The following is a 14,163-nucleotide window of genomic DNA, read 5'->3' as shown; positions in this document are numbered from 1 at the left end:
CATATAATTTATAATGATTTTGAGGCTAGTTAGTAGTTGATATCAGGTATTCAGGGCACTTATGTAATAAAATCAATAAGCAATCTAAACGTTACTAATGCAGTAGACCTTTTTTCCTGCTTTTTCTTCAAAAAAAGCAGTATAAGATTTTAGAAAACTAGAAAACTATTAATTTATAAATGCATTAAGAAAGCTAGCTACAAATGAAATGAATACAAAACATAACTTTTAATTATTGGTTATTGAAAAAATACTTTTAAACTTGACATATAATGATGTCACTCAAGGCAGCCATATATTTTGTGAAGTTGAGTAAATTAAAGTGATTGAAAATTATTCATCTTTCAGTTGTTATCTAGTTGATCCAAGATACCCATATTTGTAAAGTTCTTAGTTGTTTAATGAAAGAACTTTTTTGTGAGAATGCATGAGTTATATACATTTGTGTAACTAGTTTTAAAGAAATTAAAGTTTAGCAATTTATATAAAATAATAAAAATTATATACTAGCACATGTAAGAACAGGATTATAGCAGGAGCAATGGCCTACCATTTCATGATCATGTAAATATAACATATTTTACTGAAGTTTTTAATTAGTTTCTGTGTAAAAGACTTTGTATTTAAGTTGTACATTGCCAAAAGTATGAATGAGTTAAGTGATTTCTTACAGAGAAGATTAATAATTCATATTTTCATTATGCCATATTTGTGGAAGAGAATCAATTTAATGTGTATTACCACAGGGCTCCCATATGTTTGGAAATTAATAACCAGCAGGTACTTGATAATTTGCCAAGCTGTGTAAAAATGACCAGTATTCCTACAATGATTGCTCTTGATGTTTTTATTAATTACTGTTACCCATAACAGCATGAATACAAAGATGTGTTATTTTAAAAGTTATTAGTATGCAAGGGAGTTAAGATAGTTTTATGAAATCTGTCGTTTTATTTATCCAGATTCCTTTCTGGACATTTTCATTTTAAACATGTAGGAGTAAAATACTCCAGCAAAAGTTAAGTTGGCTTAAATGCTTTCAAAATCTAATTTGGCATGTTTATTCAAGTTGAAAATTTGGTAATGAGGGATGACACTTAATGTCTACATTCAAGTTAATGTTTTGATGATAATGATTGAATGTTGTTAGTACGACTATACCAATAACTGATGAAATCTGAAAAATGTACTTGATTTGTAATACTAAAAACTTATTCTAGAACCTAAATTTCATTTACTAGCTATAATTCTACATCATTTGCCTTTTTAAAGATGGTAACAACCTTTAGATTTGTGATTATTTACAAAGCAAATCTCTTTCTTATCTTTTAACATATTAATATCATATTGCTGCCCTAAAGCCATTTTTTAATGCTTTAAAGTTTTTGTCACAGTCATTTTGAAAACCTTTTATCCATGTATTGCAGGGTTTATTCCAACAAGACCGCATTTTGTTTCAAAGTCTTCTACGAGGTCTCCCCGTACCTCCATTGCTGCCTATCTTACTCTTATCTGGCCTTGTTTTACAAAGGCAAACATCACATCTTATTTATTTTATTCTCTCACTTTCTTCTCAGTGCCTTCTGTGTAGTCTCTCAGTTCAGAGTATCTCCTGCACACAGTTCTGTTTCAGTTTCAGAGACTGTGGAGTTAACAATTCATAAAGTTTGAATGTGCAATTCTTTGTTTTTGTTGCTACTGTTTTTATATGATGTAATCATTAACTAAATTCTGGGTTATTCCTCCATTCCCCATTCTCCATTCATCTCCTCTGATACTGGCTAATTTATTACATGAACACAATGTATCTCTCTATTTATTTAGATCTTCTCTTGTTTCTCTCAACAATGTTTTGCAGTGTTCAGTATATAGGTTTTGCACCTTTTGGGGGTTAAACGTACATCTAATTTTTTCATGTTTTTATCCTATTTTAAATGGTACTTTATTAACTATTTCCATTGTTCATTGCTAACATATATAGAAATAGAGTTGATTTTTGTATATTGATCTTGTATCCTGTAATATTGCTAAACTCACTTGTTAGTTCTGATAGCTTTTTTTTCTTATAGATTCCATAGTATTTTCTACTTAGGCTGTCAGATTGTAAGTAAGGACAATTTTACTTCTTCTTTTAAAATCTGGATTCCTTTCATTTCTTTTTCTTGCCTTATTATACTAGCTAGAACCTTTAGTGCAGTGTTAAATAGAAGTGGTGAGAGCAGACATCCTTGCCTTATTGCTGATCTTAGGAGGAGAGCATTTACTTTTTCTTCATTCAGCCTGATGTAAGCTATCGGGTTTTTGGTTTCTTTTTAATAGATAGCCTTTGTCAGATTGAGGAAGTACCCTTCCAATCCTAGTTGCAAAGGTTTTTATCAGTAAAAGATGATGGATTTTGTCAAATGCTTTTTCTGCATCTATTGAGATGCTCATGTAGGGTTTTAGTTTGTTTTTTTGTTTTAACATCACTATTGCACATGGTGAAATACACTGATTGATTTTTTAAAAATAAATTTATTTATTTTTGGCTGCATTGGGTCTTTGTTGCTGTGCGTGGGCTTTCTCTAGTTGGGGCAAGCGGGGGCTACTCTTCGTTGCAGTGTATGGGCTTCTCATTGTGGTGGTTTCTCTTGCTGCGGAGCACAGGCTGTAGGCACAGGGGCTTTAGTAGTTGTGGCACATGGGCTCTAGAGTGCAGGCTCAGTAGTTGTGGCACACGGGCTTAGTTGCTCTGCGGCATGTGGGATCTTCCCGGACCAGGGCTCAAACCCGTGTCCCCTCCATTGGCAGGCGGATTCTTTTTTTTTTTTTTTTTTTTTTTTTTTTTTTTTTTTTGTGGTATGCGGGCCTCTCACTGTTGTGGCCTCTCCCGTTGCGGAGCACAGGCTCCGGATGCGCAGGCTCAGCAGCCATGGCTCACGGGCCCAGCCGCTCCGCGGCATATGGGATCCTCCCAGACCGGGGCACGAACCCGTATCCCCTGCATCGGCAGGCGGACTCTCAACCACTGCGCCACCAGGGAGGCCCGGCAGGCGGATTCTTAATCACTGCTCCACCAGGGAAGCAGGGAAGTCCCTGATTGGTTTTTTTAACATTGATTTTTAGATGTTAAACCACCTAGCTTTCCTGAGGTAAATTTCACTTGGTCATGATGTTTTATTATTTTATATATATTGTTGGATTCAATTTGCTAAAACTTTGTTAGAAATATTTACATCAATTTTCCTTAGGGATATTGGTCTGTAGTTTTGTTTTTGTTTTTTGTTTTTTCTTGTAATTTTTTTTTCTGGTTTTGGTATCAGAGTAATGCTGGCCTCACTATGAGAAGGTATTTTCTCATCTTTAATTTTATGGACAAGTTTGTGTAGAAATGGTATTATTTCTTTGTTCGAATTTTATTTTATTTTTTAATAGAGCGGGTTCTATTAGTTACCTTTTTTATACATATTAGTGGATATATGTCAATCCCAATCTCCCAATTCGTCACACCCCCTCCACCCGCTTTCCCCCCTTGGTGTCCATACATTTGTTCTGTACATCTGTGTCTCTATTTCTGCCATGCAAACCAGTTCATCTGTACCATTTTGCTAGATTCCACATATATGCGTTAATATATGATATTTGTTTTTCTCTTTCTGACTTACTTCACTCTGTATAACAGTCTCTAGGTCCATCCACGTCTCTACAAATGACCGAATTTTGTTCCTTTTTATGGCTGATATTCCATTCTGTATATGTACCACATCTTCTTTATCCATTTGTCTGTCAGTGGACATTTAGGTACTTCCATGACCTGGCTATTGTAAATAGTGTGGCAGTGAACATTGAGGTGCATGTGTCTTTTTTTTATTTATTTATTTATTTTTTATTAGTTTCTGCTTTATAACAAAGTGAATCAGTCATACATACACATCTGTTCCCACATCCCTTCCCTATTGCGTCTCCCTCCCTCCCACCCTCCCTATCCCACCCCTCCAGGCGGTCACAAAGCACCGAGCTGATCTCCCTGTGCTCTGCGGCTGCTTCCCACTATCTATCTACCTTACGTTTGGTAGTGTATATATGTCCATGCCTCTCTTTCGCTTTGTCACAGCTTACCCTTCACCCTCCCCATATCCTCAAGTCCGTTCTCAAGTAGGTCTGTGTCTTTATTCCCGTTTTACCCCTAGGTTCTTCATGACATTTTTTTTTTTTTAATTCCATATATATGTGTTAGCATACGGTATTTGTCTTTCTCTTTCTGACTTACTTCACTCTGTATGACAGACTCTAGGTCTATCCACCTCATTACAAATAGCTCAGTTTCGTTTCTTTTTATGGCTGAGTAATATTCCATTGTATATATGTGCCACATCTTCTTTATCCATTCATCCGATCATGGACACTTAGGTTGTTTCCAGCTCCGGGCTATTGTGAATAGAGCTGCAATGAACATTTTGGTACATGTCTCTTTTTGAATTATGGTTTTCTCAGGGTATATGCCTAGTAGTGGGATTGCTGGGTCATATGGTAGTTCTATTTTTAGTTTTTTAAGGAACCTCCATACTGTTCTCCATAGTGGCTGTACCAATTCACATTCCCACCAGCAGTGCAAGAGTGTTCCCGTTTCTCCACACCCTCTCCAGCATTTATTGTTTCTAGATTTCTTGATGATGGCCATTCTGACTGGTGTGAGATGATATCTCATTGTAGTTTTGATTTGCATTTCTCTAATGATTAATGATGTTGAGCATTCTTTCATGTGTTTGTTGGCAGTCTGTATATCTTCTTTGGAGAAATGCCTATTTAAGTCTTCTGCCCATTTTTGGATTGGGTTGTTTGGTTTTTTGCTATTGAACTGCATGAGCTGTTTATAAATTTTGGAGATTAATCCTTTGTCAGTTGTTTCATTTGCAAATAGCATGTGTCTTTTTGAGTTACGGTTTTCTCTGGGTATATGCCCAGTAGTGGGATTGCTGGGTCATATGGTAATTCTATTTTTAGTTTTTTAAGGAACCTCCATACTGTTCTCCATAGTGGCTGTATCGATTTACATTCCCACCAACAGCGCAAGAGGGTTCTCTTTTCTCCACACCCTCTCCAGCATTTGTTGTTTGTAGATTTTCTGATGATGCCCATTCTTACTGGTGTGAGGTGATACCTCATTGTAGTTTTGATTTGCATTTCTCTAATAATTAGTGATGTTGAGCACCTTTTCATGTGCTACTTGGCCATCTGTATGTCTTCTTTGGAGAAATGTATATCTGGTCTTTTGCCCATTTTTTGATTGGGTTGTTTGTTTTTTTTGATATTGAGCTGCATGAGCTGTTTATATATTTTGGAGATTAATCCTTTGTCTGTTGATTCATTTGCAAATATTTTATCCCATTCTGAAGGTTGTCTTTTCATCTTGTTTGTAGTTTCCTTTGCAAAAACTTTTAAGTTTCATTAAGTCCCATTTGTTTATTTTTTGTTTTTATTTCCATTACTCTGGGAGGTGGATCAAAAGAGATCTTGCTGCGATTTATGTCAGAGTGTTCTTCCTATGTTTTCCTCTAAGAGTTTTATAGTGTCTGGTCTTACATTTAGGTCTCTAATCCATTTTGAGTTTATTTTTGTGTATGGTGTTAAGGAGTGTTCTAATTTTATTCTTTTACATGTAGCTGTCCAGTTTTCCCAGCACCACTTATTGAAGAGACTGTCTTTTCTCCACTGTATATTCTTGCCTCCTTTATCAAAAATAAGGTGACCATATGTGCGTGAGGTTTATCTCTGGGCTTTCTATCTTGTTCCATTGATCTATGTTTCTGTTTTTGTGCAAGTACCATATTGTCTTGATTATTGTAGCTTTGTAGTATAGTCTGAAGTCAGGGAGTCTGATTCCTCCAGCTCCGTTTTTTTCCCTCATGACTGCTTTGGCTATTCGGGGTCTTCTGTGTCTCCATACAAATTTTAAGATGATTTGTTCTAGTTCCATAAAAAATGCCATTGGTAATTTGATAGGGATTGCATCGAATCTGTAGATTGCTTTGGGTAGTATAGTCATTTTCACAGTATTGATTCTTCCAATTCAAGAACATAGTATATCTCTCCATCTGTTGGTATCATCTTTAATTTCTTTCATCAGTGTCTTATAGTTTTCTGCATACAGGTCTTTTGTCTCCCTAGGTAGGTTTATTCCAAGGTACTTTATTCTTCTTGTTGCAGTGGTAAATGGGAGTGTTTCATTAATTTCTCTTTCAGATTTTTCATCATTAGTATATAGGAATGCAAGAGATTTCTGTGCATTAATTTTGTATCCTGCTACTTTACCAAATTCATTGATTAGCTCTAGTAGTTTTCTGGTGGCATCTTTAATAAGATTCTCTAGGTATAGTATCATGTCATCTTCAAATAGTGACAGTTTTACTTCTTCTTTTCCAATTTGTATTCCTTTTATTTCTTTTTCTTCTCTGATTTCTATAGCTAGGACTTCCAAAACTATGTTGAATGATAGTGGCGAGAGTGGACATCCTTGTCTTGTTCCTGATCTTAGAGGAAACGCTTTCAGTTTTTCACCATTGAGAATGATGTTTGCTGTGGGTTTGTCATATACGGCCTTTATTATGTTGAGGTAAGTTCCCTCTGTGCCCACTTTCTGGAGAGCTTTTATGATAAATGGGTGTTGAATTTTGTGAAAAGCTTTTTCTGCATCTATTGTGATGATCATATGGTTTTTATTCTTCAATTTGTTAATATGGTATATGACACTGATTTGCATATATTGAAGAATCCTTGCATTCCTTGGGTAAACCCCACTTGATCATGGTGTATGATCCTTTTAATGTGCTGTTGGATTCTGTTTGCTAGTATTTTGTTGAGGATTTTTGCATCTATGTTCATCGGTGATATTGGCCTGTAGTTTTCTTGTGACATCTTTGTCTGGTTGTGGTATCAGGGTGATGGTGAACTCATAGAATGAGTTTGGGAATGTTCCTTCCTCTGCAATTTTTTGGAAGAGTTTGAGAAGGATGGGTGTTAGCTCTTCTCTAAATGTTTGATAGAATTCACCTGTGAAGCCATCTGGTCCTGGACTTTTGTTTGTTGGAAGATTTTATATCACAGTTTCAATTTCATTACTTGTGATTGGTCTGTTCATATTTCTATTTCTTCCTGGTTCAGTCTTGGAAGGTCATACCTTTCTAACAATTTGTCGATTTCTTCCAAGTTGTCCATTTTATTGTTACAGAGTTGCTTGTACTAGTCTCTTAGGATGTTTTGTATTTCTGCAGTGTCTGTTGTAACTTCTCCTTTTTCATTTCTAATTTTATTGATTTGAGTTCTCTCCCTCTTTTTCTTGATGAGTCTGGCTAAAGGTTTATCAATTTTGTTTATCTTCTCAAAGAACGAGCTTTTAGTTTTATTGATCTTTGCTGTTGTTTTCTTTGTTTCTATTTCATTTATTTCTGCCCTGATCTTTATGATTTCTTTCCTTGTATTAACTGGGTTTTGTTTGTTCTTCTTTCTCTAGTTCCTTTAGGTGTAAGGTTAGATTGTTTATTTGAGATTTTTCTTGTTTCTTGAGGTAGCATTGTATTGCTATAACCTTCCCTCTTAGAACTGCTTTTGCTGCATCCCATAGGTTTTGGATCATTGTGTTTTCATTGTCATTTGTCTCTAGGTATTTTTTGATTTTCTCTTTGATTTCTTCAGTGATCTCTTGGTTATTTAGTAACGTATTGTTTAGCCTCCATGTGTTTGTGTTTTTTACGTTTTTTCCCCTTTAATTGATTTCTAATCTCATAGCGTTGTGGTCAGAAAAGTTGCTTGATATAATTCCAATTTTCTTAGATTTACCAAGGCTTGATTTGTGACCCAAGATGTGATCTATCCTGGAGAATGTTCCATGTGCATTTGAGAAGAAAGTGTAATCTGCTGTTTTTGGATGGAATGTCCTATAAATATCAATTAAATCTATCTGGTCTATTGTGTCATTTAAAGCTTGTGTTTCCTTAGTAATTTTCTGTCTGGATGATCTTTCCTTTGGTGTAAGTGAGGTGTTAAAGTCCCCCAGTATTATTGTGTTACCGTCAATTCCCTCTTTTAGAGCTGTTAGCATTTGCCTTATGTATTGAGGTGCTCCTGTGTTGGGTGCATACATACTTATAATTGTTATATCTTCTTCTTGGATTGATCCCTTGATCATTTCATAGTGTCCTTCCTTGTCTCTTATAACATTCTTTATTTAAAGTCTATTTTATCTGATATGAGTAGTGCTACTCCAGCTTTCTTTTGATTTCCATTTGCATGGAATATCTTTTTCCATCCCCTCACTTTCAGTCTTTATGTGTCCCTAGGTCTGAAGTGGGTCTCTTGTAGACAGCATATATACGGGTCTTGTTTTTGTGTCCCTTCAGCGAGCCTGTGTCTTTTGGTTGGAACATTTAATCCATTCGCATTTAAGGTAATTATTGATATGTATGTTCCTATTCCCATTTTCTTAATTGTTTTGGGTTTGTTTTTGTAGGTCCTTTTCTTCTCTTGTGTTTCCCACTTAGGGCAGTTCCTCTGGCATTTGTTTTAGCTCTGGTTTGGTGGTGCTGAATTCTCTTAGCTTTTGCTTGTCTGTAAAGTTTTTGATTTCTCTGTTGAATCTGAATGAGATCCTTGCCGGATAGAATAATCTTTGTTGTAGTTTCTTCCCTTTAATCACTTTAAATACATCATGCCACTGCCTTCTGGCTTGTAGGGTTTCCACTGAGAAATCAGCTGTTAACCTTATGGGAGTTCCCTTGTATGTTATTTGTCATTTTTGCCTTGTTGCTTTCAATAATTTTTCTTTGTCTTTAGTTTTTGTCAATTTGATTACTATGTGTATTGGCATGTTTCTCCTTGGGTTTTTCCTGTATGGGACTCTCTGCACTTACTCGACATGGGTGGCTATTTCTTTTCTCATGTTAACGAAGTTTCCAGCTGTAATCTCTTCAGATATTTTCTCGCATCCTTTCTCTCTCTCTTCTTCTTCTGAGACCCCTATAATGTGAATGTTGGTGTGTTTAATGTTGTCCCAGGGGTCCCTTAGGCTGTCTTCATTTCTTTTCATTTTTTTTTCTTTATTTTGTTCCGTGGCAGTGAAATCCACCATTCTGTCTTCCAGGTCACTTATCTGTTCTTCTGCCTCAGTTATTCTGCTATTGATTCCTTCCATTGTATTTTTCATTTCAGTTATTGTATTGTTCCTCTCTGTTTGTTTGTTCTTTAGTTCTTCTAGGTCTTTGTTAAACATTTCTTTCATCTTCTGAGTCTTTGCCTCCATTCTTTTTCCGAGGTCCTGGATCATCTTCGCTATCATTATTCTGAAATTTTTTTCTGGATGGTTGCCTATCTCCACTTCATTTAATTGTTTTTCTGGGGTTTTATCTTGTTCCTTCCTCTGGTACATAGTCCTCTGACTTTTCATTTTGTCTTTCTGTGAATGTGGTTTTTGTTCCACAGGCTGCAGGATTGTAGTTCTTCTTGCTTCTGCTGTCTGTCCTGTGGTCTGGTATTATTTCTTAATAATAAATTAAAATTTTACAGGTTAAAGTACCTGAGCCTGGTGTTTTCTTTGTGGAAGGTTTTTTTTTCAACTAAAAATTCAGTTTTTTAAAGGGAAAACTACAGACTAATATCCCTCATGAACATGGATGCAAAAATTCTTAACAAAATTTTAACAAATTGAATAGTTATGTTATTCTTGTTGAGTGAGTTGTGGTAGTTTGGTAGTCTTTCGAGGAATTTATTTCATCTAACTTTTAGAGTTTACTGGCATAAAGTTATTCATAATATACCCTTCTTATTCTTTTTTTTTTTTTTTTTTTTTTTTTTTGCGGTACGTGGGCCTCTCACTGTTGTGGCCTCTCCCGTTGCGGAGCACAGGCTCCGGACGCGCAGGCTCAGCGGCCATGGCTCACGGGCCCAGCCGCTCCGCGGCATGTGGGATCCTCCCAGACCGGGGCACGAACCTGCGTCCCCTGCATCGGTAGGCGGACTCTCAACCACTGCGCCACCAGGGAGGCCCCCCTTCTTATTCTTTTAATATCTTTACTATCTCTATTTATGTCATTTCTCTCATTCTGTTTTTTGTAAATTTATTTATTCATTTATTTATTTTTGGCTGCATTGGGTCTTCATTGCTACATGCAAGCTTTCTCTAGTTGCAGCAAGTGGGGGCTGCTCTTCGTTGCAGTGTGCAGGCTCCTCACTGCAGTGGCTTTCTTGTTGTGGAGCACAGGCTTTTAGGTGCCTGGTCTTCGGTAGTTGTGGCGCACGGGCTCAGTAGTTGTGGCTCATGTGCTCTAGACCGCAGGCTCAGTAGTTTTGGCTCATGAGCTTAGTTGCTTCTTGGCATGTGGGATCTTCCTGGTTCAGGGCTCGAACCTGTGGCCCCTGCATTTGCAGACAGATTCTTAACCACTGCACCACCAGCGAAGTCCGTCTCATTCTTTTTTTTTTTTTTTTTTTTTTTTTTCCCGTCTCATTCTTAACGTTAGTATTTTGTATCTTCCTTTTTTTTTCCCCCCGGATTAGTCTGGCTAGAGGTTTATCAATTCAGTTGGTCTTCTGAAAGAACTAGCTTTTCTCTATTATTTCTGTATTTTCTCTTTTATTAATTCCCTTTCTGATCTTTATTATTTCCTTTATTCTGTTTACTTCAGGTTTCATTAGCTGTTTCCTTTGTGGTTCTTAAGGTGGAAGCTGAATTCATGGATTTTAGGCCTATCCTGTTTTGTAGGTGTTTAGTGGTATAGTGTTTAGTGTTATAAATTTTCCTCTAAGTATTGCTTTAGGTGCATGTCATAAATTTGACATGTTTTTTTTGTTTTGTTTTCATTCAGTTAAAAATGCTTTCTAATTTCTTTTTTGATTTTTCTTTAAAGCCTGGATTTTTTATATGTCTATTATTTATTCTCCAAAAATTTGGATATTTTCTTAATGTCTTTTGTTGCTGATTTCTAATTTAATTCTATTGTTATCAGAAAACATACTTTGTATTATTGAATCTTCTTAAATGTATTGAGACTTGATTTATACCTCATACTATCATTTGTCTTAGTGTATGTTTTATGTTCACTTGAAAGGAATATATATTCTGTTCCTGTTGGGTAGAATGGCTATAAATGTCAATTAGGTCAAGTTGGTAGTAGATAGTATTGTATGTCATTAATGATTTTCTGTCTGTTTGTTCTGTGAATTATTGAGAGAATGCTGTTGAAATCTCTGACTATAATTGTGTCTTTGTTTCTTTTTGTAGTTCTGTTAGTTTTTGAAACTCTGTTATGATGCACATATATGTTTAGGATTATTATGTCTTCTTGATGAATTGACTCCTTGTCATTATGAAATTACCCTTTTTATCCCTGATTATATTCTTTGCTCCAGAACCTACTCTGATTGCTATTAATACAAGTGCTCCAAGTTTCTTTTGATTAGTGTTAGTGTATTTATATATTTTTCCTGTTACTTACTTTTAACCTGTTTGTGTCTTTATATTTAAAATGGGGTTTTTGTAAGCAGCATCTATTGGGTCTTGCTTTTTTATCCATTCTGACGATCTTTGCCTTATAGTGAGGATGTTAAGGCCACATACATTTAATGTAATGATTAGTATGTTTAGGTTTGAGTTTAAATCTTTTATTGTGCTATTTTTTTTTCTATTTGTCCCATCTGTTCCGCTACCTTTCTCCTGTTTTCTGCCTTCTTGTGGGTTGAGTGTCTTTTATGATTCCATTTAATTTTTTTTGTTGCCTTATCAGCTATAGTGCTTTTTTGTTTTTGTTATTTTAGCAGGTATTTTAGAGTTTGCAGTATGTATCTTTAAGTTGTCACAGTTCATCTCAAGTAATATGATACCACTTCTCACATAGTTTACGAATCGAACTACAGTGTACTTATGTTTCTCTCCTTCTGGCCTTTGTGCTATTGTTGTCATACATTTTGCTTATATATGTATTATAAACCCCAGAAGAAATTACAGATATCCCCACATTTTGAAAGTTCACTTTACACCACTTTGCTTTTATGAAAGACCTACATTAGTACCTGTTTCCACTAACTGAAAGAAATCGGAAGAGGGTTTTCACTTTTACAAAAAAAGGTGGAAAGCAAAAATAGCGTTTAGCATTTGTTTTGCAGTGAGCTGTTATAGAGGCAGCGCACATCCTGAGCAGCAAGAGTGGCACCGCCAAGCTCCTTCCCTGGGAACTACACTCAGCATCTCAGCATCAAGCCGCCATAGCTTTGAACTTTGTCTGTGAACATCTGTGTTTTATCTCAATTTATTTTGTGCATCCATTAGCAAGATGTATCCTAAGGTAATTGCTTCTTCACTTTATGCCATTTTGGCTTACAAAAGCTTTCATGGGAAATTTTGGACAGGAAGGGAAATCATGTATTACTTTTTCTTTAAGCCACTGATTTTTTTTAAAGTGATTTAAATAATAAATTTTATATATTTACCCACATGGTAACGATTCCAGGTACTCCTCTTTCTTTTGTGTAGATCCAGCTTTCTGTCTGATGTCATTTTTCTTCTGCCTGAAGGATTTCTTTTAACATTTCTTGTAGTACAGTTCTGCTAGTGATGAATTCTTTCAGTTTTGTATGTCCAAAAAAAGTCTTCATTTTGCCTTCATTTTTAAAAGATGTTTTCATTAATACAGAGTTCTAATTTGATAGTTTTTCTTTCAGAACTTTAAAGATACTGTTTCACTGTCTTCTGGCTTGCTTATATTCTGAGGAGAAATCTGTCATTCTTATTTCTGTTTCTCTGTATATAATGTATCTTTTTCTGACTGCTTTTAAGATTTTCCTTCTATCACTGATTTTAAGCAGTTTGAGTATGCTGTGCCTTGGCACAATATTATTTATATTTCTTGTGCTTAGGGTTTGTTGATATTCTTGGGTCTGTGTGTTTGTTTACAGTTTTCATCCAATTTGGAAAATTTTTGTGCATTATTTCTTCAAATATATTTTTCTTTCCCTCTCTCTCCTCTTCTGAACTTCAGTTATATGTATACTAGGTGCTTGAGGTTGTTCCACAGCTCACTGATGATTTGTTCATTTAAAAATCTTTTTAGACTTTGTGTTTCATTTTGTATGGTTTCTGTTGCTCTGCCTTCAAGTTTACTAATTTTTTTTTTGTAATGTCCAAACTGCTATTCATTTCATCTGTGGACTTTTTAATCAAGATATTATAGATTTCATCTGTAGAGATTCAATTTGGATCTTTTAAATTTTTTTCATGTCTCTACTTAACATATTAAATCTTTCCTCTGGATTCTCAAGCATATGGAATATAGTCATAATAAGTGTTTTAGTATATTTGTCTATTAATGCTGTCATCTTTGTCATTTCTGGGTCACTTTTGATTGATTTTTCTCATATGGGTTGTATTTTCCTGCTAATTTGCATGTCTAATAATTTTTTATCTGATGTCAGACATTGTAGATTTAACCTTATTGGGTACAGGATGTTTTCATATTCCTATACAAAGCTCCTCTGAATACTTACCCGATGACCTGTGAGTTATGAAGTTTTCCACCCTGGCTGGTGGGAACATGTGATATTTTTGATCCCATGTGAGCACTGGTAGCTTTAGTATTTTGGGGCAGTTATTTCTCTGTCCTCAGGTAGTCTTCCTCATATGCATCCTGGGCAGATCTTTGGTGTTCTTGCTCTGTGCATTCTCTCCTCTCTGGTACTCTTTCCAGTGAACTCAACCTGTCTTGGCCTCCCCAGAGTTCCAGCTTTATCTCCTCAACTCAAGGAGACTGATGAACTTCACCTGGATTTACCCTGCCTGAGTTGCTACCTGGAAACTCTCTCCAGGCAACAGGTTGGGGACAGTTGTTTGTTGGCAGTTGGCAGTAGGCTCATCTTATTTGCTTTTTGTCTTTCAGGGATCTTTATCCTACATTGCCTGATATCCAGTGTCTTTAAAACCATTGCATCACATATTTTACACAGTATTTTAGTTGTTTCAGGTGGGAAGATTAAATCTGACCCTGGTTATTCTATTGTGGTACAAAGTGGAAGTCCCCTAGTTTATTATTACATAAACTTTTAAGGGTCTGAGCATTTAAAAAATTAATTTGTACAGAACTCAACATAGCTTTATTCCTTAATAGATTATGTTCCTGGTTCTAATATAGCACATGTATAAAT

The 14,163-nt window shown here is 35.6% G+C and overlaps 1 protein-coding gene across 1 annotated transcript in view; it reads left to right on the top strand.

Moving 5' to 3' along the window:
• The window catches only part of LNPK (lunapark, ER junction formation factor), a gene marked incomplete at its 5' end in the record, with an annotated part of 83,375 nt that overhangs the window by 58,089 nt on the left and 11,123 nt on the right, over window positions 1-14,163 (top strand).

Source organism: Hyperoodon ampullatus, assembly GCF_949752795.1.
Source record: "Hyperoodon ampullatus genome assembly, chromosome: 8".
Taxonomy (NCBI): Eukaryota; Metazoa; Chordata; class Mammalia; order Artiodactyla; family Ziphiidae; genus Hyperoodon; species Hyperoodon ampullatus.
This window is presented reverse-complemented; position numbering and strand designations above follow the sequence as displayed.